At 41.4% G+C, this 17957-nt stretch overlaps 1 protein-coding gene across 1 annotated transcript in view; it reads right to left on the reverse strand.

Annotated features, from left to right (window-relative positions):
* The window catches only part of LOC141116464 (toll-like receptor 1), a 28008-nt gene extending 13972 nt beyond the window's left edge, over positions 1-14036 (reverse strand). The window contains exon 1 of the mRNA XM_073608812.1: positions 13741-14036. The gene's annotated coding sequence lies outside the window, so the exon portion shown is untranslated. The remainder of the gene's footprint in view (positions 1-13740) is intronic.
* Positions 14037-17957: the final 3921 nt, after the last annotated feature.

Raw genomic sequence — 17957 nt, forward strand, 5'->3', positions numbered from 1 at the left:
ACTAAGCCCACATCATAAAAAAAAATAGCAATAAATGGTGTATTTCATGCTGTTCATAATCACTCAGTCACTATGGGATTTGTTTTCTATTTTCTGCAAAAAAAAAAACTGGCTGATCCTGCTGCTATCTATCACCACCTTCTGTTCATTTCCCCAATTCAGCTAGGGATTTTGCAGCTGTGGTGGCAACTCTGCACATGCTCACTTTTCAGTGAGCTTCTATGCTGAGCATTTCCTCCCTATCACAACTTTGCAGCCCAGAGTCACACATGTAGGCGTATACACAGTGGTAAATGGCAGCCCACTCTCACCCTCCTCCATGCGCACTAACCAGCTAAACACAATGGGGGTGGGATATTACATCTTGATTGCTGGTGGCTTTACCTCCCTCTTATTTTAAGACATAGGCTGGAGGGACGTGACACAGGGCGAGCCTGTGATTGGCAGAAATCCGCCCACACCATGTTATTTCCACAAAATAATAAAGATTTCATTTCAAAAATATTTTTTCGTATGCCAATTTAAAACAGTTTATTGATGTTATTTATTTATTTTTACTCTGTATTACAAAGGCTGTTTTTTTTAACATGTGACCAGCAGCAGAGAACTAGAAGCTCCTCCTGCTTATGTTTTCCTGCAGACAGGCTGGGAAAGGGCTGGATCATGTGACAGCTGTATATCGATTAGAAAAAAGGTACTTAGATGTTTTTTTAAAATAAAAAAATTACAATGCCCTTATTCACATACAGAAATAGAAGGGACAATGTAAATGAACCACTTAAAGAACGCCTTCCACATATATACTGCGGCAGAGCGGCTCTATTACGCAAAACAACGTGTAGATACTGTGGGTGCGTGTCACCCGCGATCGCTCCACAGAGAGTCAGAAGGGGATCCGCCTATGTAAACAAGGCAGACAGGGAAGTACACAGAGATCTTCTGTCCCTTGTAAGCAGGAACACGGGTCTCTGTGTTTTTCCTGTCAGTCCATCCCCCACACAGTTAGAAAACACTCCCAGAGAACACACTTAACCCTGTGATTGCCCCTGATGTTAACCCCTTCCCTGCCAGTGTCATTTATACAGTAACAGTGCAATTTTTTTTAGCACTGATCACTGTATTGGTGTCACTGGTCCCCAATAAGTGTCACTTAGTGTCAGATTTGTCCGCCACAATGTCGCAGTCCCGCTAAAAATTGCTGATCGCAACTATTATCAGTAAAACCATGAAAAAAATTAAAAGTCCATAAATCTATCCCATAGTTTGTAGACCGTATAACTTTTGCGCAAACCAAACAATTTACGCTTATTGGGATTTGTTTTACCAAAAAAAACGTAGAAGAATACATATTGGCCAAATTGATGAAGAAATTAGATTTAAAAAAAAAAAATGGATATGTATTATAGAAAGTAGAAAGTAAAAATATAGTTTTTACCACCAAAAGAAAACTCTATTTGTGGGGAAAAAAGGAAATCAATTTTACTTGGCAACAGCATCGCACGACCGCACAATTGTCAGTTACAGTAACTCAGTGCAGTATCACAAAAAATGGCCTGGTCATTAAGGGGGTAAAACCTTCCGGGGCTGAAGTGGTTAAGCAGTGTGTGTTTAGTATCACTTGCTCAAAAAGACAGAAATGGCCATGAAGCAGCATTAACTTTGTGTGTATATTTACCAGATGGCTGAAAGCTCCCTACCACAGTTCAGATAGATAAAGCATAACTCAGCTATTACAGCTTTGGGATCGTTTTATAAAAAAATTTGCTTTGTGAATGTCTTATTTGCGCAAATGTAAAGAATACCTGTCATATTTGTAGCATGTGCGTAATAATGTCAGTTTCCATTTATTGCCTTTTGCCATGGGAATGTAATATTCCCTAACATTCAATCCTAAGAAAAAAATAGCTATACGAACATCCAACAATAAGACCATTCACAATTAGAGAAAATAGTTGAACACTATAGGCAATATGAACATTTGAAATAAAACTCGCCTACATGTCCAAACAAAATGCTTGGTTCACGCCGAATGGCATCTCTCAGTCCTGGCCACCGCAATGTAAGCAGAAGGGTCTCCCAGGTGACATCATTGATTATATATGGCCATGTTTGGTCAATGCTGTCATAGAGATCCCTTCAGGTCTGGTGTGAAATTTGAAGGGGCAGTGGGGGGTAGTTGTTTTATTTATTTTTGTAGGGTCCTCCTTAACCACCTCAATACTGGGCAGTTTTACCCCCTTCCTGCCCAGGCCAATTTCCAGTTTTTATTGGGAAAAGACACACCCGCCACTCCAGGTGAGACCAGGAAGCCTAATAATCCAGGTAGGTGCAAGCCTCATCTCGCCTCCGCACAGAATGAATTTAGAACAAATGGCCGCCCTCCACTGTAGATCAAAATCCTTTTTATTTGGACATCCCAAAAACTACAAGAATCAGAATTCTGGGTAGACGCGTTTCGCACACTTCACGTGCGCTTAGTCATTACAAAGATATGTTAGCAAGACAGTTCTTATATAGTTCCACCTATAACAGGTGTCACCAGATACTAATTTCAGGCGTCCTGTTACATAGACTACACATGTGAAAAAGAGACCCATGAATACATAATTATATATAACACATATAAACAAAAGAAACAAATAACCAAAAATATATATATGTGCTCTAACAAGACAAAGTGTTATTCTATAAAGACTAAATATAAAAGATATATAAAAACATTATCATAAAACACCATATAGTCTTGTGTCACCCTGTGTCCTTATACTCTAAAACAATTAACCAATAGACAGTATCCTCTCCCACCCTGATATAAACAACAATCGATACATATAAGCACATACATATCAATGGATGTGGGGATCTCCTAACATAGGAACGGGAAAAAAACAAACCGCACAAGACACAAAGAGACAGAAAAGACAATTGACACATAAATATAATGTGCATTGCAAAACCCATTCATGTACGATGTGGCTCCCATCTGTGAAAGCACACCATAAAGTTGGTAGGACAGACAACCAGGAACGGACAATGGGGATGGGCGGCACAAATTTAGGTAAAAGAAACTCCAGTGAGCCGCAATATTACCGCCCATCCATCTGTCCCTTTATTTATAACCCTGTGGCTAGTGAATGTTCAGATGGGTCAGAAATAATTGGAGAAGGGATGTGTATCGAAATTCATATATGGACATTGCTTCAATACACAGAAACAGCGGATGGTTATGTAGCACATCACAGTGTTTAGACAACCAGAAATGAGCTATGGAAACGACGGCACAAATTTGGGTAAAAAAAACCTCAATGAACTGCAATATTACCGCCCCAGACATCCATCCCATTCATTTATAACCCAGCGGCTAGTGAATGTCCAAATGGGTCAGAAATAAATGAAGAATAATGTGTATCAACATGCATGCATGGACATTGCTACCATGCATAAAAACAACGGCTGGTTATGTAACACATCACAGTGTTTGGTACAATCGTAACAGATGAAGGATAATGATAAAAGTTACAATATCAAATATGTAAATATAGTGTATTATTAGATACCCTCTGCACAAATAAAGAACTCACCATATCGATGCGTATCAGTTGCTACGAGAGGGAGGAAAAACTATACTATTCATAAAAGTGACTCACATCCCACTCGAAGTTTAACTTCTGCGGGATACGAGTCTGGAGCTGGAAAATCCAGAATACCTCCCTCCAGCAGAGCAAACGAAACACCTCTATTAGGGGTCCTCACTTTTTCAATGACCTGTACACGCATGGCTGAAACATCTCCATTGTGGCAAAAATTGAAATGTTTGGCCACATTGGTTATTAGAGCACATATACATTTTTGGTTATTTGTTTCTTTTGTTTATATGTGTTATATATAATTATATATTCATGAGTCTTTTTCACATGTGTAGTCTATGTAACAGGATGTCTGCAATTAGTATCTGGTGACACCTGTTGTGGGACTAGATAAGAACTGTCTTGCTAACATATCTTTGTAATGACTAAGCGCACGTGAAGTGTGCGAAACGCGTCTACCCAGCATTCTGATTCCTGTAGTTTTTGGGATGTCCAAATAAAAAGGATTTTGATCTACAGTGGTGTGCAGCCATTTCAGTTTTTAAAGCTGTCGCAATTTGAATGACAATTGTGCGGCCATGCAACATTCTACCCAAACTAGATTTTTTTTGTTCACACCAATAGAATTTTCTTTTGGTGGTATTTAATCACCACTGGGTTTTTTACTTTTTGCTAAACAAATGATAAGAGACTGAAAATGTTTCTTCGTTTCTGTTATAAAATTTTGCAAACATGTAGCACCCTCCTAGATAGCTGCTAGAAGAGAGTATAGATTTTGATCTTACTGCTTACCAAGAAGATGGTCAGGTAAAACTTAGAGTGCTCTCTGCCTACCAGTGAGCAGGATCTATTGGTTAGGTCTGCTCATTGTGCTCAGGTGCAGCTTAAAACGTAAATATGTGAAAAAGCCTTGTGAGCTGCTATACTAATCCAAGAAAAAGCTGTCGACATTCCCCACACTTCCAGAGTATGTGATAATACAAGTAAACTTAAATAAGTGCAGGCTATAATTTCCAAACGATATTTTTGGCGCAAAAACAACACTGCACATCACCAAAAGAACACCATACTACCCACAGTGAAGCATGGTGGTGCCAGCATCATGCTTTGTGGCTCTTTTTCTTCAGCTGGAATAGGGACTTAGTCAAGGTAGAGGGAATTATGAAGAGTTCCAAATACCAGTCAATACTGGCACAAAACGTTCAGGTTTCTGCTAGAAAGCTGAACATGAAGAGGAACTTCATCTTTCAGCATGACAACGATCCAAAGCATAGCATACATCCAAATCAACAAAGGAATTGCTTCATCAGAAGAAGATTAACCACTTCAGAACCAGAAGATTTGGCTGCTCAATGACCAGACCATTTTTTTCGATACAGCACTGCGTCGCTTTAACTGACAATTGCATGGTCGTGCGACGCTGTACCCAAACAAAATTGACGTCCTTTTTTCCCACAAATAGAGCTTTCTTTTGGTGGTATTTGATCACCTCTGCGGTGTTTATTTTTTGCACTATAAACAAAAGCATATCGACAATTTCGAAAAAAACACAATATCTTTTACTTTTTGCTATAATAAATATCCCATTTAAAAAAAAAAAAATTTTTCCTCAGTTAAGGCCGATATGTATTCTTCTACATATTTTTGGTAAAAAAAAATCGCAATAAGCGTATATTGATTGGTTTGCACAAAAGTTCTAGCGTCTACAAAATAGGGGCTAGATTTATGGTATTTTTATTATTATTTTTTTTTTTACTAGTAATGGTGGTGATCAGCGATTTTCATTGGGACTGCAATTTTGCGGCGGACACATCGGACACTTTTGACACATTTTTGGGACCAGTGACAATTATACAGCGATCAGTGCTATAAAAATGCACTTATTACTGTATAAATGTCACTGGCAGGGAAGGGGTTAACACTAGGGGGCGATCAAGGGGTTAATTGGGTTCCCTAGTGTGTGTTCTAACTGTGGGGGGGGGGTGGGGGGTGGGACTGAATAGGAGGAGACAGAGATTGATTTTCATACACAGTATGAACACAGGATCTGTCTCCTCTCCCCTGAGAGAACCGGGATCTGTGTGTTTACACACACAGATCCCAGTTCTTGCTCTGTCACGAGCACTTGCGGGTACTTGCATCGGCTCGGCACATGACCCCTATCCAAAAGGTGAAGCGACGTAAGGTAATGTCGTTTTGCCTAGGGGAGCCAACCTGCCACAGTACAACTGCGGTGGCTGGTCGAGAAGGGGTTAAAGTTTTGGAATGGCCCAGCCGGAGCCCAGACCTGAATCCCATTGAAAATCTGTGGGGAGATCTGAAGAGGGCTGTGCACAGGAGATGCTCTCACAATCTGACAGTGCTTTTGCAAAGAAGAGGTGGCAGATATTGCCAAGTCAAGATGTGCCATGCTGATAGACTCATACCCAAAAAGACTGAGTGCTGTAATAAAATCAAAAGGCACTTCAACAAAGTATTAGTTTAAGGGTGTGCACACCTATGCAACCATATTATTTTAGTTTTCTATTTTTACTTCCCCCCCACCGAAAAAATTTCTTTTTGTTGTTCAATTGAGTTGTACAGTCTATAGGTCACATTAAAGGTGGAAAAAGTTCTGAAATGATTTATCTTTGTCTTATTTTTTTACATCACAGAAACCTGATGTTTTAAAAGGGGTGTGTAGACTTTTTATATACACTGTACTAAGCCTATAAGGTGAGGGCACATCCGGTGGAGAGTACACCAAGATTTTCTTCATATGCACAAAGGTGGATCAGTATGGAGATGATATGTTTATATGAACTGCTTTCACAAATCACATAATGTACTGTCACGCTCAGAGCCGGTACAAGGGGGGGCGGAAGGGGCGGATGCCCTGGGCGGTACAATTTATTGGGGGTGGGGGGGCGCAGTGAAGTGTCCTTCTAAAACACTAAATGGCAGCCCGTCGTCCGAGTCCGGACTGAGTGACACTTCTCCCCGGACCGCCAGGCCGCCAGTATAATTGTAAATGTCAGCAAGCGTTGGTTTGCTGGGACCACGGGTTTCCTCAGCAACCAGTGATGCTGCGTGCGTTCGCCTGCCCCCTGCTCCTCACCGCAGGTCTCAGAGTTGACAGAAGACCAGCTCGCACTCACAGGTCGCGAGTAGGGGCGTGACGTCATGTGCGCGCCCCGCCCCCCTGCTACTGGCGGTTCCCAGGTCCTGGCTCTCCATATCTCGCATCTTCCGCCCCTTCGGTATTTCAGTTGTGCCCTCCAGGTATGTGGGCCACATGTTAACTAGTGTTCACTAATGGGCATATTTAAATTGTGCACACTGCTGGGCATATTTTGTTAAAGGTCACGCTGATGGGCACCTTTTTTATGTTAAGGGGCACTCTGATGGATGGACAAATTTTATTTTAAGGGGCACGCTGATGGGTATATTTTTAATGTGCACACTGATAGGCATATTTTCTTAAGGGGCACACTGATGGACACATTTTGTTGTGCCCATCAGAGTGCCACTTAACATAAAATGTACCCATCAGCGTGCCCCTTAAAATAAAATGTGCCCATCAGAGTGCCCCTTAACATAAAAGGTGCCTATCAGCGTGACCCTTATTTTATGTTAAGGGGCACGCTGTTGGGCACATTTTATGTTATGGGGCACTCTGATGGGCATATTTTATTTTAAGAGCAACAATGATGGACACATTTTGTATTAAGGGGCACTCTGATGGGCAGATTTTACGTTAAGGGGCACGTTTTGTTGCGCCCATCAGAGTGCCCCTTAATATAAAATATTAATATAAAATATGCCCATCAGGGTGCCCCTTGACATACAATTTGCCCATCAGAGTGTCCCTTAATATAATAATAATAATAATAAGTATATTTTTATAGAGAAATAAATACGTTGCGCTAGAATAAACCAAATTAATGTATATACACCTAAATGTAAATTTAAACTAAATTATATCTAAACAAAAATCATGTGACAAATTCATGTAAATAGCATTAAAGTGCAATGTGCACGTACAATATCAGCAAATCCAAAGTGCATAAATAGATATAAAGTGCCCAGTGCTCAACATAAATATCAGAAAGTCCTGTCAGATATTCCTATTCCTGGATTTGCTGATATTGTACATGCACATTGCACTTTAATGCTATTTATATGAATTTGTCACATGTTGCTTTATATGAATTTGTCACATATAATTTTTGTTTAGATATAATTTAGTTTAAATTTACATTTAGGTGTATATACATTAATTTGGTTTATTCTAGCGCAATGTATTTATTTCTCTATACTAATTTGCACGGTTATGAAAACGTGATCTGCGTCTGCAGCTGGGCGTTATTATTATTTTCTACTTTATTGGCATTGGATTATTGTGGCTCGCAAGATCCGTTCTTTATTTGTCAATAAGTACTGTATTTATTGGCGTATAACACGCACTTTTTCACCCTGAAAATCGGGTGTAAATAGCGTGTGCGTGTTATATGCCAATACTTAAATTTTATCTGCCTCGGAGGGGACAGGGAGGGGGACGGGACGAGCGCTGTCAGATTATATGCAGTGAGAATCTCCTGTTTACTTGGCGGCCTCTGTAATAGGAAGTCCCGTCTCCTGGGAAGCAATTGGACCACTGTTTTGTCTATCATAGGAGATTCTCACTGTATGTAATCTGTCGGTGCTCGTCCCGCCCCCCTCCATGTACCCTCTAGGCTGCAGATGGGCATCGATCAGACTGCACTGATGACATAGGTGAGGCTGCTGCATTGATGACAATGGTGAGGCTGCTGCATTGATGGCAATGGTGAGGCTGCTGCATTGATGGCAATGGTGAGGCTGCTGCATTGATGGCAATGGTGAGGCTGCTGCATTGATGGCAATGGTGAAGCTGCTGCCTTGATGGCAATGATGAGGCTGCTGCAGCGATGGCAATGGTGAGGCTGCTGATGGGCACTGACCCTTATTTTGCTTCAAAGTTCCTTATTTAAAATTTAAGTGTTTTTCCTGAAACGTCCCTCTTAAAATGAATGTGCGTGTTATACGCCTATGCGTGTTATACGCCGATAAATACGGTATATTCTTGTTTTGAATCGACATTGAGTTTGCCATCTTCGCCTTGGGCACCAAATGCCTTGTCCCAGCACTGGTCATGCTGTCTGCACTATTGATTGAATACTATAAGGAAACTGTGTGGTGCATTAAACACATTGCACTTTATTGCTATTTTTTGGCTGTTTATGACAATTTTCTTTTAATTTACATTTATTAATTTTTGGGATATTTTCACTGATATACTTTTTTGGTATATAGACTATTGCACTTTATACAGTATTTATATTTACATTGGATGTTTATGATGAGGTGCAGCTCAGCTTGTTTGACTGTCCCTCACTGGTCCAATAGGGAGGCATATTGGACAGTGGGAGGGGACCTGACAAGTGAGTGCACATGCTTTGTTACAGTCCTGGCAATTGGCAAAGGAGAAGTGCTGCATTGCATGCTATGATGTACATCCATACTTTAGGGAAGGATATCGTTGTTATGGCAGCAGCTAAAATAACAAAACATATGCGGCGCTCTTTATGCCCACACTGTGTGCAAGGAAATAAACAAAATTAGAAATTAAAATTGCCACAGAAAATTCACAAGGCTACTAGGAAGTGCAATGCGACTCCACTGGAACGCATAAACAGTGCGACTGATCAAACAAACCCATAACTCACATATAAAAATAAAGGTGGTGGGAGTAACATAAAGGTGAAATAACGAATTAAGAAATGTATATTCAATATTGCATAAATAACAAACAAATAAATGGAATGAATTCTTGAATAATAAAGTGCTATACACTACAATAGATCAATCTGAATTATAAAAATGAAAATGAATTCTTGAATCATACAGTGCAATACACTGAAATAAATAAATAAATATGTGCAAATTTCATAAGAATACCAATCAAAATCTTGACTCATACAGTGCAATACACTAAAAAAATATATGTGCAAATTTCATGAGAATAACAATCAAAATCAATTCCTAAACAGTGATGTGCAATTCATTGAAGTCCATAAAAGTGCAAAAAATTCATAACAATCCGTGAACAAAAATAAGTGTAGGGATTGTTCCAATAAAACGTGAAAAAATATGTCTTCCAAAACTTCATGCAATATAGTTCCTGATGGCCGTAAAGGCAAATCTTCTAATCATGCATGAAAGTGCAAGTGCAGTGAACATTAAGTAAAAACAGTGACCATGGTGGATGAGTGCTTACAAAACGGGCTCCGGGGTGCAACACCTGTTTCCCCCAGCCTCTCACCTGAAGCAGCGGCCCCAATGGGCCAAGTCAAGCGTAGGTTTAGGTCAAAGTGTATTCTGCTACATTTCTTTAGTGAAAATAACCCAAATCAGTGTAGATTATGTGGTCTGTAGGAAAGTTATGGAGTCCAAAAACTATGGGATATATCTGAAAATTTATCAGTCCTGATGTACTGACTGCCTTTTTCTTTTCTTGAGGCCCGAAAACTCAAGGACAGTACAAATACCCCCCAAATGACCCTTTTTGGAAAGTAGACATTCCAAGGTATTTAGTAAGAAGCATGGTGAGTTTTTTTGTAATTTTTTGTCAGAATTTTTTGAAAAGGAGGAAATCTAAAAAAAAATTTATTTTATTTTTTTAACATATTGCCACCAGTGCAGTACAGCGTTATCATATAACGGGTGTGTCGGTAATTGGGGACACGGACTGGTGACAGTACAAAAAAAAAAAAAATGTAATAATTTTTATTTATTTATTTATTTTGATTAAATTTTTTCTTTTTTTTTTACGATTTTTTAATTAACACACTGTGACTAGAGCAATTTAATGTTACCAAAGTAACATTGTACTACTCTGCGGAAGTGATCAGGATTTTTTTTATATGCATTTGACTGAATTAAACTAACTCATTAAGCCTGTTTTGTTTTGATTAGCTGTGATTGGCCAGAGCTAATCACGTGGTACAGATGGGCTGTGATTGGCCCTGTCTGTACCATGTGATCACACTGACCAATCACAGCTAGCAACACAGCTGTATTCAATGGATGGCATGAAAGGAAGCCATCTATTGTTTTCAACTGACATGACCTGCTGTGATACGTCACGGCGATCACATGGTATCGGCAGCGAGCTGGTACTCGGATCGGTCATCGGCTGTGTCCCATGGTCATGCTTTTGTGATCCCTGTAGCTCGGGATCAACACCGTTTGGTAAGCGGCCATCTTCTCTAAAGGAGCACATCTGCGCATTTCAGTATTTTTTTTTTTCAGAAGTTATTGAGCACTGAGCACTTTTCATCACCATCACGTATATATTGACTTTTATCAACAAGAATTTTCATTGGTGTTTATTAATTTTTACCATACATTGTTTTTAATTACTATATTCAATTGTACATGTGGGGCACTTAAGGTCCATATATTGCTGAAATTCGCAAATTTTTCTTGTTTTTTGCCCACTTTGAAATTATGGATGGACTTTAGTGAATGATTTATTGTTTATTAAAGAGACAGCACACTATTTTTTTGTTTTGGATTTATTATTGGCCCAGTGTTTGGGTTTTATAGACTGCAGCGGTCCAGTATATAAAACATACGTACAATATCACAGGAGATCACTGGAAGTAATATTTAGTACCCTATACTAGTGCTATACCAAAGAAAACAGGCACCAAACCAAGTAGTAAAGGAAAACCTAACATATTGTCACTCATTGTGGTTGGTAACTAGGCAAGCGTAAAATGGATTACCAATGGTAACAACACAATTTAGCATACAAAGTGATTAACAGTAAAGACTAGGCATAAGATGACATTTGAAGTCTAGATCAGAATAAACAAATTTACTAAGTGGTGCTGATTGTCAAAAAATTAGGATATCTAGTCCACATCCCTAAACTGAATAAATTGCAAACGGGGAGTTTTCCTCTAACTGGGACTTTAAAGGGCAGTGCTCCTCTACAGATCAAAACCGTAATTATAAAAAAGTATTATTTTATTAGAAAAAAGTTAAAAAATAGAATATACAATACACAGGATATGCAAGATGCAGATATAGAGCTATGCAATGATAACAGTACAGTTGAAAACAACCACTACAGTACTATGTTGGGAAAGATAGGGCAACAGAGATTAATTGAATTAAACAGTTAATGTAGAACAACTGACCATACAACTTGCATAGAAAATCAAAGATCTTGCATCCAGATTAAAATATTGGGAAATGCTGCAGCTTTAAGCCAACCAGTTCGGGTCCAGAGAGAAATAGATGCACACAGGCTCGAAGGCGCCTCTGCCATGGTTTCCTGATGGAGAGAGGGGATATCCGGCGTCACATAGACAGATGGGGCGTGGTAACGCCTGGTGACGTCCCGTCGGGCATGACGTAATGGTGATGCCATTCCGCGTCGGCGTCTCGCGGTGCACGTCCGGAGTCATGGCAACCAGGTGAGCCTGGCTCCACAACTCATGTAAAGGGGATGCCGAACACGTCATAAAAGGCGTGAATGGCCCCCGTGCGCCGAGTAAGGACATGATGGGCGGGCAAACATGTCAGAAACAAAAAACACAGAAAAACAAAAAGTAATTAACCACTTCAGCCCTGGAAGATTCGGCTGCTGAATGACAAGGCCATTTTGCTTCGCTTTAACTGACAATTGCGCAGCTGTGCAACGCTGCACCCAAACAAAATTTACGTCCTTTTTTTCCCACAAATAGAGCTTTCTTTTGGTGGTATTTGATTTTTATTTTTTGCGCTATAAACAAAAAAAGAGCGACAATTTTGCAAAAAACACAATATTTTGTACTTTTTGCTAGTTTAGGCAATAAGCATATATATTGATAGGTTTGCGCAAAAGTTATAGTGTCTACAAAATAGGGGATAGAGTTATAGCATTTTTATTATAAATTTTTTTTTACTAGTACTGGCGGCAATCTGTGATTTTTATCGGGACTGCAACATTATGGCAGACACATCGGACACTTTTGACACATTTTTGGGACCATTGGCATTTATTGTTTTCCTATTTTTTAAAAATGTATTTATTTTTTATCAATGGGACAAGGCTTGTTTTGTTTTCGTCCCGGAGGGCCACATTCCTCTACGCTTCCTTTAGTTTAGTTGTGATAGTTCAATCCATCAAGGGCATGCCTCTAGTACTCCATCTCTATAGATACGGATGTCTGTAGTTTACTTCCATGTACCATTGCATATTTGGATGGTAACAGTTCTACTTTGGCCGTTCTTGCTGTTCTGTACCTGTATGCCCATTTAAGCATTTGGAATTTCTTTGTCTTGTCACCTTGGATAAATAAAGAATTTTAAAAAATTGTGTTGATAGGATGCTATTCTGAATGGGCACTTGCCAATGGACATGCATTGTAGTGCAGCACAGCATGTGGTAATATGTTGCGGTTCACTGGCGAAAAATAGTGTATGTGCTGAAGTTGATACTGTGCCAAACTACAATGCACATGCTTCTCAACATGTATTGGGGTGCCATTCCGATTGAATTGAACTACATTGTATCAGCTCATTTATTGTGTATCGTCATACACTGGATTAGCAACGATTTGGCTTGATTTTTTGCTCTCTTAACCCTGTATGCCTAATGCAGCCAAAAATCTCAGAATTTCTCCTCAACTAAAACCTTATAGATGTGTATGAGCATTAATAATTTTGTTCTAAGGCATCATTATAATTATTATTGTTATTGCTACTACAACTATTAGTTTTTTTTTCCAAGCACTGGTTCCTAGTAGTGTACTATCTATGCTGACAGCTCACCTGCTGCCTGCCCATGATTTAAGCATACTTTGTGTAAAGATCAATGACAATTAACACTGCCGCCTGTTAAAGTGAAAGTTAGCCAGAGGGCCCCATGAAAATGTTGCTATTGGGTTCCATGCTTTATAGTTACGTCCCTTGTAATAACCTTTGCAAACTGACTTTAACATCGACTTTATCTTAACAATAAATACAATAATAGCACTATAATAGAACTATAATAGCACACCATTATTTAAAGAGAATACTAAAAATTAGGGATCAGAAAAATTGAAGGCACACATCAAATCCCAGGCTTAGTATACTAGCATACAAGTGTATCAGGTACCTTGCCGTGCAGTCTTGTTCACGTGGTTAAATCTGCATTCTTCAGAAACAATAACACTACCCTGAGTTCAGTAGTTGTATTCACAAAACTCTGTTTTGATTCATTTTGTGGCGTTGCATTCCTGTGCTGTGTGCGTATTAGACGTGCACATCCTCTGCTCAGCCAGTCCTCAGTAAACGTCTCACAATCTTTCAAAAAACACTCCCATTGCATCATATCCCTCCTCTATATGTGAAACCCAACCAAACCTCAGTGGGAACGTCATGATGTTTTGTAAAGCCTTGCTGTTCTAGTTATAGTATAAGATTACAGGTCAGAACATTATGCTATGTCATTTTAATATGCAAGTCATCTATTAACTGGCTTTTTATAGTCCAAATACATTACCCTTTCACAGTTGAGGCATTTTCCGGGTACACCGGCATGACTGGATTTTTGCAAAACCAACATAGGTCATAGTCTAAGCCTGCAAAGCTGTCAAGGCGGCACACCTACACATCATACTGGTGGTGAATGTCTTTAAGGCATTGCCATACATAATAAATGTTTTAGGCTGCCAAAATTCTCATTCTTACTGGCCCAGTACAGTATGTGTATTTCTGTTGGTGGTATACTGTGTGCTTTCGCTTAAGTAGATGTAAGCCCTAACTTGCTAAAGCACTATATATCATATTATTGACTGCAGAGCCACCCACAGTGCAACCCAAAGTGTTCCCATTCCCCAGTAACCTGCAAAGTTCTCCAGCCCTCTGCAGAGCCCTAAGACTTCCACAGTGTCCCCAGGCTGTAGCCTCCAGCAGAGCCCATAGTGCCTCCAACTTCCCACAATACTGCCCAGCCTCGGGCATATTCTTTAGCAGCCCACAATGCACCCCAACTTACAGCTGTCCCATTCCTGGGACATTTTATAGAGGATTGTTGATGGTTACACTAACATCCTGCCAGAAATATTTACATCTCCCATCGTCATTTCATATTTTCCATTGTTGCTGAGTGTACCCATCTGCTCAAGCAACTTCAAAGAGGCTTTTCTTTATTTTTTTTATTTTTTTACATTGAATTATAAGTGCAGCGGTACCCCCGTAGGAGCTGCTGGATATTGTGGTTCACCCGTCACCTTGCCCAGCCCAGCATTCACTTCTCAGGCAATCAGAGAAATTAAACAGTCAGAGAACTTTGTTTTTTTGTTTTATTGAGGGGATTGAACTTGGATGGGGTAAGGGAAATATGAGATGTCCAGTAGAATTGGTAGAACTCACTTGGGACAACTATATACATTCCAGTATATACACTCTGTTTCTCCTCCTGCACATCACTCTCTCTCTAATCTTCAGGTCTTTCTCCTCCTGCACATCACTTCCTCTCTTATTTCAGGTACAGCTAGCACAAGGTGTTTAAGCCTGACACTGTCTCAGCCAGGCCTTAGCAATTGCCCTTTGCAGGCAGGGACCGTGGGCCCCTATAGTGTAGCAAAATAGAAAGTCTCTGGTGCAAGCTGTCCTACATGTGGTAACTGAGCCCAGTAACCATCTTCAGGCCCTGCCAGCCCTCCTGGCTGCAGCTGCCTCCTTCCACTGCCCCTTCCACCACAGTCCACACTTCTGGCTCTGCACCCATCTCAGACTGCAAGCTCCCAGTCCTCTCAGGCAAGCCACCCCAGTCCTCCTGACTGTGCCTCACTCACCAGCCCTCCCAGCTGTGACCAGTTGTCCTCCCTGGAGTCTCTCAGCAGTGCTCTCTCCCGCTGTCCTCTCTTAGCTCTCTCTTGTGCATTCGGTCCAGGACCTCTTCACATGTTCTTGAAGTTGGTCCTGACTGCACCAGAGCCCAGGCCCAAGGTCACCCCCCCCAGACTGGGGAGCTCCCTTAAAGGCCCCAACACCCTCCACACTCTCTAATTCCAGCTCTTTAACCCAACAATTCCTCCCCAGCTGGGCTGACCCTGGGTATTTATGGAGGCCTGCCCCCTGCCAATCCAGGTTGGGGATTGGTCAGGGCTCCTTAGAATACCCCAGGCAGCTCCACCTCTCATCTCCTTCTCTCTTTCTAGAATCTTCTGGAAAAAAGAGGGAGGTCTCAGTGATGCTGCTTGGGAGTCACCAGCTGCTACCCTGAGCCACTCCCAGCCCAAAATGAAAACAAACAGGCCTGACGGTCAGCCAGGCCTGCCTAAATTTACCTGTCCACAAAAATCCTACCTCTAGCACCTACCTACCTAGAGGGTGATACAAAAGGACTCTACTTAGGGAGACAGTTACTGAAGAGCAGGAAGATCTATGATCTTCGAGAGCGCTCACCAGCTCCCTCCCAGTTCACTGAGAACTACAAGCCACTATCTGCCACAATGGAAGACAGTAGTTGTAGTTCATTCATTCACAGAACTCTGAATGAACCCCCCGCTTCCACGCGAGCCACCGCGACCACAGAGCAGTAGTTGTGTTCATGTGTAATGTGCTGGACTCCCAGGAAACCCGGGGTCCACCCCAGAGGGCATTAGGTCTATGCTGGTCGACTTTTAACAAGTTATCTCACATGAGTTTCTCCAGTAGTTATTGTGAGTGAACAATAAGGAATAGTAAAACATAATAAAGAGGGGGGAACAGTAAGGGGAAAGAAGAAGGGGAGGAGAGAAGGAGGGAGAGATGGAGAGGGGAGAAGGGTTGGATCAGGTTACCTGTAAATAATGTTAAGCTTCTTCTGCGTCTGCAACGGACCCTCCGGAACTGGGCTCAGGACTCCATAAATGAGTTTAGATCTTAAGGTCGGGCCTACTGGGTTGAGTTTTCGCTATCCTAAGGTCTCTAAATGTGGGGTCTGCCAGTTCCAACAGTGCAACATCTAACCTGGAAGGCACCTTGGTAGGGTCTGAAGTGTATTCGGTCCAGGGTGCCCAGGTGTTATGGAATCGGTCTTTATGGCCTTTATTGGTCGCCACCCAATCCTCAGCCTCTCGGATCTCACTCACCCTTTTGATCCACTCATCTTGTGTGGGGATCGTGGGTTTCTTCCAATAAATTGGAATCAGTCATCTTGCCGCGTTTAACAAGTGTGGCAGCACACTTTTCTTATATCTACGGAGTGAGATCGGGGGGATGTGCAGGAGAAAGTGGGTCGGGGAGAAAGGAACATCTGTCTCTGTCACTATTTTAATTTGGTTTCGTATGTCTTCCCAGAAGGGTTTAATCAGGGGGCAATCCCACCATATGTGTTTCAATGTACCCCACTGTCGGCATCCTCTCCAGCACAACTCGGACGTGGAAGGGTAAAAGCGGACCAAGTCCGCTGGTACTATATACCATCGGGACAGTAGCTTAAAGTTCGTCTCCTGGGTTTTGGATTCTATCGAGGATGAGTGGGTAAGGTGATATAAGTGTATTAAGTCCGTCTTTGCAAAAATTAATCCTAAGTCATTTTCCCAGTGTCTTATATAGGCAGGTGTGGTCTGAGGGAGCGCTGAGCCTAGTAATTTATACAGTTCCAAGACCAAATGTGGTGTGGGTTCCTCTGCAATGAAAAGTTGCTCAAGGTGGGTGAGAAGCGGGGAGTCTCTAATCTTATGTCCGTGTAGTTGGAAAAAATGATGTAGCTGTCTATACTTCCAGAAGTTCATTGGTGCGCTCTGTCGGCCTATGGGCAGAGCTTCATAACTCAGGAGCCTACCGTCTTTCATAAGCTTACCACAACTGGCGTCTCCATCCTCTACCCACGACTCAAACAAGCCCATTTGCTCCCCCAGGGGGAACCAAAGGAAACCCCCCAGTGGGGCCAGCGGGGACACTGGAGGGGCCAATTTTAACAGCGGGTTAATCTTATCCCAGATCGACAGCACCTGAGTTGTCAAGGGGGACGTCGTCTCCGACAATCCCCTATGCTCTCAGGACAACCAGGGAGCATATGATAAGTTCCTACCCGCTAGGCACTTCTCTAAGGACACCCACAGTTTAAAGCGAGTATGGAAACACCAGGTAAGGATCCTGTGTAAAGCTATGGCCCTATAGTATCGTCTGACGTCTGGAAGGCCCAGGCCACCATTCTGTTTTGAACATCGAAGAACCCGTAGGGCTTTCCTAGGTTTGCGTGCGCTCCATATAAAATCTGACAATAGGCTAGATACCTTGTTGAAGAAAGGTCGGGGTAGGAGGATTGGTAGCATCTGTAAAAAGAACAGAATGCATGGCAGAATGTTCATCTTTATTATATTCACTCTACCTAGCCAT

This window comes from Aquarana catesbeiana, linkage group LG01, assembly GCF_042186555.1.
Source record: "Aquarana catesbeiana isolate 2022-GZ linkage group LG01, ASM4218655v1, whole genome shotgun sequence".
NCBI lineage: Eukaryota > Metazoa > Chordata > Amphibia > Anura > Ranidae > Aquarana > Aquarana catesbeiana.